We start from the raw sequence: 10,451 nt of genomic DNA on the forward strand, positions 1-10,451 counted from the left end.
ACCCATGTATAACATGGAGAATAATGATCTTAAAACTTCAATTTAAGATTATGTGTCAGTGATACTACTTAGTTACATGTAGCTATAGAGTCAGAGTGGTGAAAAATTCTGCCAGTTGCTTACTCACAAAATTAGTTTTCTTCACTACCTCATCAGGTTTGTTATGTGGGTGGGCATTAATCTGGGAAGAGTAGGAACCCTGGCAGTTAGATTAGGGCTATCTTGGAGGAATATGCAGATTCAATACTGCAAATATTTCTGAAACACCTTCTGCTTTGTACTCTGTTAGATATCCAAAGAAATTTTCATCCTTGAAGCAGAGGAATTTAATGATACCTGAATGCCTAACTGTTGTATTCTGCTTATACAGAATCCAATCTCAAGATACTTGGGGTGAAGAATGATGATTCACAGAAGGGAAGGGAAATCTTACATAAACAAATAATTGCAGATACTTGCTAAAGTATATCCCCCAATCTGGGAAATACTGTAAAGGTGTATATTATTATTGATGTACCAAAGAAGACAGAATAAATTCATAAGAGAAAGTTTATATTCAGTTTACTACTACCTAGGGTTAGATTTTAGTTTGTTGTTTTTTCAGATGCAAATCTACATGCAGCCTTGCCTGGTAGAAGCCAGAAGTGTTGACAGGATTGAGGACAGCACTCACATACTGTGGGAAAGAATAATACTTGATTAGGACTTAATATTATTTAATGAAATGAAAATTTTACAAAACAGAAATTGAGTTACTGGTTTGTAAATCTACCTAGTCCTTCTACCTCAGCCCCAGAAAAGAAAGACATTCCAGAGACTTTTCAGAAATAGTTATTATAAGGAAAATCCAAGGAAAGATAACCCCAATATTTTACAACTTCCCCATCAAATAGAAATTTAGGAGAAAAAATGACTTGCAAACCATATTTGTGAACATAGGTTTAAAAATCCATATTTGTGAACATAGGTTTAAAAATTCTAAATGGAATTATAGCAAATCAATGTATAGCTAACAAGAAAGTCATGATATTAGGTTTAACAGACTATTAGTGGATCCAGCATCCTTTGTTCATTACCAGCAGAATCACTATTATTTATAATGGCAGTATGCCCACTTAAAAAGAGATATATGGGGCCAGGCACGGTGGCTCACACCTATAACCCCAGCACCTCGGGAGGCTGAGATGGTGGATCACCTGAGGTCAGGAGTTTGAGACCAGCCTGGCCAACATGGTGAAACCCCTCTCTACTAAAAATACAAAAAAATAGCAGGGCATGGTAACCGACACCTATAATCCCAGCTACTTGGGAGGCTGGGACGGGAGAATCACTTGAATCTAGGAGGTGGAAGTTGCAGTGAGCTGAGATCGTACCACTGTACTCCACCCTGGGTGACAGAACGAGACCCTGTCTCAAAAAACAAAAGAGTATGTTTGGAAGATTTAATATTAGAAAATATTTTAATTAACTACCAGATAAAACTCATAAGGATTATCTCAGTATATGCTGATAAATCACTTGATGGAATTTAATACCCATAGATGACACTAAAATACTATTAAGTTGGGAATTAAAATTAACTCCTGTAACTTGGTAGGGAATATATGTTCTGAAAACACAAATGTCATACTTAACGATAAAATAGTAGAAAGATTCCTTTAAAGTAAAATTAGCCAGGTGCAGTGGCTCATCCATGTAATCCCAGCACTTGGGAAGGCTGAGGCTGGAGGATTGCTGGAACCCAGGAGTTCGAGACCAGCCTGACCAACACAGGGAGACCCTGTCTGTACAAAAACTTTTAAAAAAGATTAGCCAGCTGTGGTCAGGCGCCGTGGCTCATGCCTGTAATCCCAGCACTTTGGGAGGCCGAGGTGGGCAGATCACTTGAGGTCAGGATTTCAAGACCAGTGTGGCTAACATGGTGAAACCCTGTCTCTACTAAAAATACAAAAGTCAGCCAGGTGTGGTGGCACATGCCTGTAATCCCATCTACTCGGGAGGCTGAGGCAGAAGAATTGCTTGAACCTAGGAGGTGGAAGTTGCAGTGAGCCAAGATTGCACCACTGCACTCCAGGCTAGGCGACAGAACAAGACTCCATCTCAAAAAAAAAGATTAGCCAGGTGTAGTGGCAAGTGCCTGTAGTCCCAGCTACTGAGGAGGCTGAGGCAGGAGGTTAGCTTGAGTCCAGTAGTTCAAGGCTACAGTGAGCTATGATCATGCCCCTGCACTCCATCCTGGGCAACAAAGTGAGACCCTGTCTGTAAAAAACAAAATTACAAGAATGCGCATCACTTTTATGAAATGAGTAACATCTAGCCAATATGTGAAAACAAGGAATGTGAGGAATTAGGGATGGGTGCAGAAACAAAACTGCATGAATTGGAGATGTGATTGTGTAATTAGGAAACCCAAAATAAACCACAAACAAATGTTTAGAACTGCCAGTAGAATAGCAAGTATGCAGTTGTCAGTCAGTATCCATGGAGGACCCCCCCACCAACCACAGATACTCCCTGTGGATGCTCAAGCTCCTTATATGGCATAGTATTTGCATTTTTTTTTTTTTTTTTTGAGATGGAGTCTCGCTGTATTGCCAGGCTGGAGTGCAGTGGTGTGGTCTTGGCTCACTGCAACCTCTGCCTCCTGGGTTCAAGCAATTCTCCTGCCTCAGCCTCCCTAGTAGCTGGAATTACAGGCACACGCCACCACGCCCAGCTAACTTTTGTGTTTTTAGTAGAGATGGGGTTTCACTATGTTGGCCAGGCTGGTCTTGAACTCCTGATCTCGTGATCCACCTTCAGCCTCCCAAAGTGCTGGGATTACAGGTGTGAGCCACCAGCCTGTATTGATTTTTCTTAATTCTTTGCTAAAGGGCCAGGTAGAGTTATTCATTTATTTATTTCTTGTAGAGATGGGGTTTTACCATGTTTTCCAGTCTGGTTTCAAACTCCTGGGCTCAAGCAGTCCACCTGCCTTGGCCTCCCAAAGTGCTAGGATTACAGGCGTGAGCCACTGCACCCAGCCATAAATCTTAAATAAATTCTGATTTTGGTATAAATGATATATTTAAATTTAAATAAAGTTGCAAGTTTTAACATGTCTACTGTTTAATTTTCAACATTGTTTTAACTACTTGTTAGAAACACAGGCCATTAAAACATTAATAAAAAGGCTGGGCATGGTGGCTTATGCCTGTAATCTCAGCACTTTGTGAGGCTGAGGCAGGTGGATGACTTGAGGTCAGGAGTTCGAGACCAGCCTGGCTAATATGGTGAAACCCCGTCTCTACTAAAAATACAAAAATTGGCCAGCTGTGGTGGCATGCACCTATAATCCAAGCTACTCAGGAGAATTGCTTGAACTGGAGAGGTGGAGGTTGCAGTGAGCTGAGCTTGTGCCACTGCACTCCAGCCTGGGCAGCAGAGTGAGACTCCTTCAAAAAAAAATAAAAGCAAGCACATAGGGTGCACATTTGCCCTTCCCTCTTGGGATCCAGGGTGACCCCACAGGTGCTGTTCATCCCCAACTTTGACCTGGACTGTTCCAGTGTTTTGTCTCAGTGTTTCTCCCTTTTTTTTGTACTGGGATTTCTCCCCAGAAACAAACCCATATGTATAAAAAGTAGTTGGGCTTGCTATAAAGATGACTAGTGGAAACCTCAGTAGAGGTATGATTTCCTAAAATAAATCTTGTTCAGATATTACAGGGCAAAGTAAAACAGCAAAGCTCCCTCCTCAGCACTCAGGGTGCAGGCCCCACTTTTCCTCATCTTTTCCTCCTGTGGCCTCCATGTATCCCAAAGGTGAGGTGACATTGCCCCAGGTTGGTCCAGAAAATGCACTGGTCGTCACTGTGGGTGTACCCTACGGGAGTCCTCAGATATGGAAGCTCTGGATCTCACTGTGATGCACCCCCCTAGGGGTTCCCCAGGTTGTGAGGAAAAGGAAGCTTTAGTCCTCACTGTGGTTGCATCCCCCACCAGTGGTCCTCAGGTTGATCCTGAGGAGAAGGAAGTTCCAGTGCTCAGTGTGATGTACCCCCACCCAGGGGTCCCCAGGTCCTGAGGAGAAGGAAGCTCAGAACTTCACTGTGGATGCCCCCCCCCCCCCAGGGGTCTCCGGGTCAATCCTGAGGAGGATACTCTGGTCATCACTGTGATCTACCTCCCAGGGGTCCCCAGGTTGGTCCTGAGGAGAAGGAAGCTCAGACCCTCACTGTGGATTTGCCCCACGGGGGTCCCTAGGTCAGTCCTGAAGAGAAACAAGCTCCAGTCTTCACTGTGGTTGTGCCCCACAGTGGTCCTCAGGTTGGCCAGTGGAGAAGGAAGCTCTGGTTCTCAGTGTGATGCATCCCCCAGGTTGGTCCTGAGATGAGGTAAATTCTGGTCATCACTGTGAAGTGCCCTCGGGGGTCTCCGGGTCCTGAGTAGAAGGAAGGTCTGTTTGTCACCGTGGATTCCCCCCTGCCAAGGGCCCCCAGGTCAGTCCTGAGGAGAAGGCAGCTCTGGTCTTTACTGTGATGCAGCCTCTAGTGATCCCCAGGTCCTGAGTAGAAGGAAGGCCTGGTCCTCTGTGGATTCAGCCCAGAGGTCTGTGAGCAGAATGCAGGTACTGCAAGCAGGCTAGACAAGGTGTGTGCTTGCACCCCTTCCTTACTACCTAGGCACAGTGTCGGATGGTCAGTGCTTCCTGTTTTGTGATGGCCATTTGCCCCCTCTTGCAGTCCCAGTGAACCCCTGAAATTCAATCTTACGATTTTCCATGCCATAATTTTGGAAAACGAAACTGAAATAGAGTCCACCATTCCATGCCTTAATTGGAATGGATAGAGATAATAAAAGGCAAAGTAGATGGCCATAGACAAAAGTCAAGTGATTTCCTATATATTAGAAATAATGTATAGGAATAACTGGAATTTGTAATGAAAAAAATCACTCAAAAAAATCTGAAAAAGTGTTTGTATGCAAAATATACAAAAAAAAAAAACCTAAAATTGAACAAGAAGACAACCCAATTAAAAATGGGGACAGATCCAAATACATACTTTCCAAAGAAGATATACAGATGGTGGCCAGGCACGGTGGCTCACGCCTGTAATTCCAGCACTTTGGGAGGCCAAGGCGGGCAGATCACCTGAGGTCCGGAGTTCGAGACCAGCCTGACCAACATGGAGAAACCCTGTCTCTACTAAAAATACAAAATTAGCTGGGTGTGGTGGCGCTACTCCGCCACCGCGTGATAGCTACTCGGGAGGCGGAGGCAGGAGAATGGCTTGAACCCGGGAGGCAGAGGTTGCTGTGAGCTGAGATCGTGCCATTGCACTCCAGCCTGGGCAACAAGAGTGAAACTCTGTCTCAAAAAAAAAAAAAAAAAAAAGATATACAGATGGCAAATAAGCATACCAAATAATGCTCAGTGACACTTGTCATGAGGGAAAAGCAAATTAAAACAACAATGAGATAGCACCACACATCTATTAAAGTGACTACAATCTAAAAATAAGTAAATCTGCAATTGCAACAGGAACTCTCATTCATTGCTGGTGCAATGCATAATAGTATAGCCACTTTGGAAGATAGTTTGACTTTTCCCCAAAGCTAAACAAAGCTTCACAATATGAGCCAACAATCACACTCCTAGGTATTTAGATAACTGCTTTGAAAACATAGGAGTTTGATCTAAACAAAACCCAGCATGTACTCATGTACAGCAGCTCTTTTCATAACAGACAAATACTTTAAGGAATCAGGATAGTCTTCAATAGGTGAATGAATAACTAGGCTGGGGTACATCCATGCAATGGAGTCCTGTTCAGCAAGAGCAAGCTCTGAGGCCATGCAGGACATGGATGAATCTGATAGGCATATTGCTAAGTGAAAGAGGCCAGTGTGAAAAGGCTGTATGATCCCATTTCTATGATGTTATGGAAAAGCAGAAACTACAGGGGTAGCAAACATATCTGTGATTGATGACGGTTTGTAGAGGGCAGGGAGTGAGTTAAGTGGGAAGATATAATGATAGAAACAGGCACAAATGGGCCTTTGGAGAGTGTACTCCCTCTGCTTGGTGAAATTATGCTGGGTGTGTGTGGAAGAGCCTGGGATGTATAATGCCAGCATGAACAAAAAGGCCACTTATCACTCCAGGAGAGCAGGGTGTTCTTTCATCACACATGAAATTATTTCAGGATCAGTTCCAAGGGAGACTTTCATGTGTGATTTTATATATATATATATATAGACACACACACACATATATACACACACACACATATACACATACACATATATATACACACATATATATACACACACACACACACACACATATATACACACACACATATACACATACACATATATATACACACATATATACACATATATATAATAAGAACATTTACCATTTTAACTATTTTTAAGTGTACACTTCAGTGGCATGAAGTACATTATTTCCATTATTGTGCAACTATCATTTTACGTTCCACCAGCAGTGCACAAGGCTTCCAATTTCTCCACATACTTGCCAATATTAATTAGTTTGTTTCTCTCTCATTTCATAGGCATGATCATGACTCACTGCAGCCCCAACCTCCTGGGCTCAAGGGATCCTTCCACCTCAGCCTCCTGGGTAGCTGGAACTACAGGTGCCACTACACCCAAATAGTTTTTTGGTTTTTTTGAAATGGAGTTTCACTCTGTCACCCAGGCTGGAGTGCAGTGGCAGCATCTCAGCTCACTGCAACCTCCGCCTCCTAGGTTTAAGTGATTCTCCTTCCTCGGCCTCCTGAGTAGCTGGGATTACAGGCATGTGCCAACATGTATGGCTATTTTTTGTATTTTTAGTAGAGACAGGGTTTCACCATGTTGGCCAGACCAGGCTAGTCTCAAACTCCTGTCCTCAAGTGATCCACTTACCTTGGCCTCCCAAAGTGCTGGGATTACAGGCTTGAACCACCGCACTTGGCCTCCATATTTTTTATAATAGCCACTCTAACATGTATGAAATGGTGTCTCATTGTGGTTTTGATTTTCCTTTACCTAATGGCTAGTGATGTTGAAAATCTTTTCATGTACTTCTTGGCACTGGATTTGGCAATGATTTATTGGATATGACACCAGAAGCATGGGAAACAAAAGAAAAAATAGGTAAATTGGACTTCACCAAAATTGAAAACTTTCGGCATCAATGGACACTATCAAGAAAGTGAAAAGGGGCTGGGTGTGGTGGCCACGCCTGTAATTCCAGCACTTTGGGAGGCCAAGGCGGGAGGATCACTTGAGGTCAGGAGTGCGAGACCAGCCTGGTTAACTTGGTGAAACCCCGTCTCTACTAAAAATAAAAAAAAAGAAAAAAAAAAAAAGCCGGGTGTGGTGGCATGTGCCTGTAATCCCAGCAACTCAGGAGGCTGAGGCAGGAGGATCGCTTGAAGCTGTGAGGTGGAGGTTGCAGTGAGCCGAGATCATGCTACTGCACTCCAGCCCAGGTGACAGAGCAAGAAAGCAAAATTCCATCTCAAAAAAAAAAAAAAAGGCCGGGTGTGGTGGCTCACGCCTGTAATCCTAGCACTTTGGGAGGCCGAGGCAGGTGGATCACAAGGTCAGGAGATCGAAACCATCCTGGCTAACGTGGTGAAACCCTGTCTCTACAAAAAAATACAAAAAATTAGCCAGGCGTGGTAGTGGGTGCCTGTAGTCCCAGCTACTTGGGAGGCTGAGGAAGGAGAATGGCGTGAACCTGGAACCAGTGAGCCCAGATCTCACCATTGCACTCCAGCCTGGGCGACAGAGCAAGATTCCGTCTCAAAAAAAAAAAAGTGAATATGGGAGAAAAGACACTGTAAAATAATATACCTGATAAGGGTCTAGTATCCAGAACATATAAAGAACTCTTACAACCCAACAACAAAAAGACAACCGAATATCTAAATGGGCAGAGGACTTGAAGAGACTTTTCTGTAAAGAAGATATGCAAATAGCATATGAAACGATACTCAACATCACTAGCCATCATGGAAATATAAATCAAAAATACAATGAGATAACACTCCATACCCATCAGAATGTCTTATTATTTTAAAAACAAACCAGAAACAAGTATTGACAAAGAAGTGGAGAAATGTGAACACCGCTGTAAAATGGTAAAGCTGCTATGACTGACCCTTGCTACAACATGGAGGAACCTCAAAAACATTGTGCTGAGAACCCAGCACAGGGCCACACACCTGTAATCCCAGCTACTCGGGAGGCTGAGGTGGGAGGGTCGCTTGAGCCTGGGAATTCAAGTCCAGTCTGGGCAGCATAGCAAGCCTCCATCTCTACAAAGATAAAAATAAAAGCAATGTGCAGAAAGAAGCTGGACACAAAAAGGTCACATACTGTATGATACCACTTATATGAAATACCCAGAATGGGTAAATCCAAAGAGAGCATATTGGTGGTTGTCAAGGGTCGGAGGGAGGATGAAATGGGTGACAGCTGCTTAATGGATGGAGGATTTCCTTTGGGGTGATGAAACTATTTTGGAACTAAGAGGTGGTGGCTGCACAATGTTGTGCATTGACTAAATGTCACAGAAACGTACATTTTTAAAAGTTAATTTTATATCGTGTAAATTTTACCTCAATAAAAAAATCTAGTCCACAGCATTCCCTCACCAGGGCGAGCCCTCTTAGCCTCACATTTAAGTCCCTCCATAGCCCAGTGCTGCCTGGGCCTGGCCAACCACATTCCAGACATGTGCTCCAGCCACACCATCTGCCAGCTCCTAAACTCATGGCTGTTTCATCATTCCAGGTCCAGGTCACCTTCTGATGCCTTCACAGACACTAAGTGATCAGCAATGCCTCCTTAGGGCACACAGGGTCTTTTGAAACTTGCGTTGCTGTAATTCATAGCTCAGCACGTGGTATCCAAGGGTTGTCCCATTTCAATAAGGAGAAATCAGTGTTTTCTGACCACCACCATGCAGGTATCTTCCTCAGGTGACTCACAGCAATCTGCTAGGTATGGCTAGTTCCTTGTGCAGAGGGGAGGACCAGGCTCAGGTGATTGAATGATTCACCTGCAATCACACAGCCTCCAAGTGAGGTTCACACTCAGGTTCCAGCCCAGAACCTGGTCTCCAGGTGCCACTCAAAGTTTGTGAGTCACATTAACCTGTGTCCAGGCCACACAGGAGAGGTAACCCAGCTGTGGGGGCACTTGTCTGGTCATGAGATGGCCCAAGTCCCGCGTGAAGCCTCATGAGCCACACAGACCCTATCATAAATACACCAGCCTGGGGCTCCCCAGAGGCCAGCTCCAGGAAGTGGAATCATGCTAGTATTGTAATATTTAGTTAGAACTGAGGCCACCTGCAACTCGCTGCCATCTACACCGCTTCCACTCTCTGATTGCTATCGATCAATGCTAGGGCCTGCCTCAACCCTGATGATTCAGCTCCACTGAAGCCCCCAGAAAACCTCAGGGGCTCTGCAGGCAAGCAGAGTGGGAGGGATGTTATCTGAGTCAGAAGGGGCTTTTGCCTTTGGAGGCCTGGGACTGTACGACTTTCTGCTCAGGTCACAGGAGGCATGGGAGCCCCCATGAGAGGTCCCTTGCTGTGGTTCACCATCCAGAGAAGGACCAGCCTCTGGTTTTTCCTGCCTTCAAAACACCAGCATCTCAACCCCAGAACAGTCTGGATCCAGCCCTTACTGAGCAAGGGATCCCAATGCCAGCCCCAAACCCAGCAGCTAGGCCCTCCTGTGAACTGCCTGGAGCACCAGGTACAAGGATGGGGCACCCTGGGAGGGGCCGTGATTACTTGGCACCAGCAGGGATATGGTGATCACCAGCAGAGACAGACACTGCTGGGGTTGAATTATATCCCCCAAATTCATATGTTCCAGTACTGACCCCCAGTAGCTGTGAATGTGGCCTTATGTGGAAATAGGGTCTTTGCAGATGATAAATGTGAGATGAAGTAATTAGAGCCAGCCTTAATCCACTATGATTGTGTCCTTATAAAAAGGGGGAATTTGGACACAGACATGCATACAGGGAGGAAGGCTACTGAAGACTGAAGCTTCAATGTCACAAGCCAAGAAACAAGTAGAACTGGGGAGAGGCCTGGGGGCAATCCTTTCCACTCTTCAGAAAGAGCATGACTCAGTCTCCTGGATTTCCCAACTCGGAGACAACAAATCTCCGTTGCTCTAAGCCTCTCAGTTTGTGGTGCTTTGTTACAGCAGCCCTAGGAAAGGAACACAGGCATGCTCCATCCACCACTCTCTCCAGACCACAGCTGCCTCCCAAGCCCACCCGAGAGGGTGAGTAAGGGAAGTAGGGCTCTTCATGGGCCACCACTGCTATTGGGTGGTCATTTCCACTCTGTCTGGAAGTCCTGGTCTCAGTTCTCAGTCTCCTGGTGCTGTTTTAGCCTCCACCTTGCTGTCCCTGGGGCTGCAC

The sequence above is a fragment of the Gorilla gorilla genome, chromosome 10 (genome assembly GCF_029281585.2).
Source record: "Gorilla gorilla gorilla isolate KB3781 chromosome 10, NHGRI_mGorGor1-v2.1_pri, whole genome shotgun sequence".
Taxonomy (NCBI): Eukaryota; Metazoa; Chordata; class Mammalia; order Primates; family Hominidae; genus Gorilla; species Gorilla gorilla.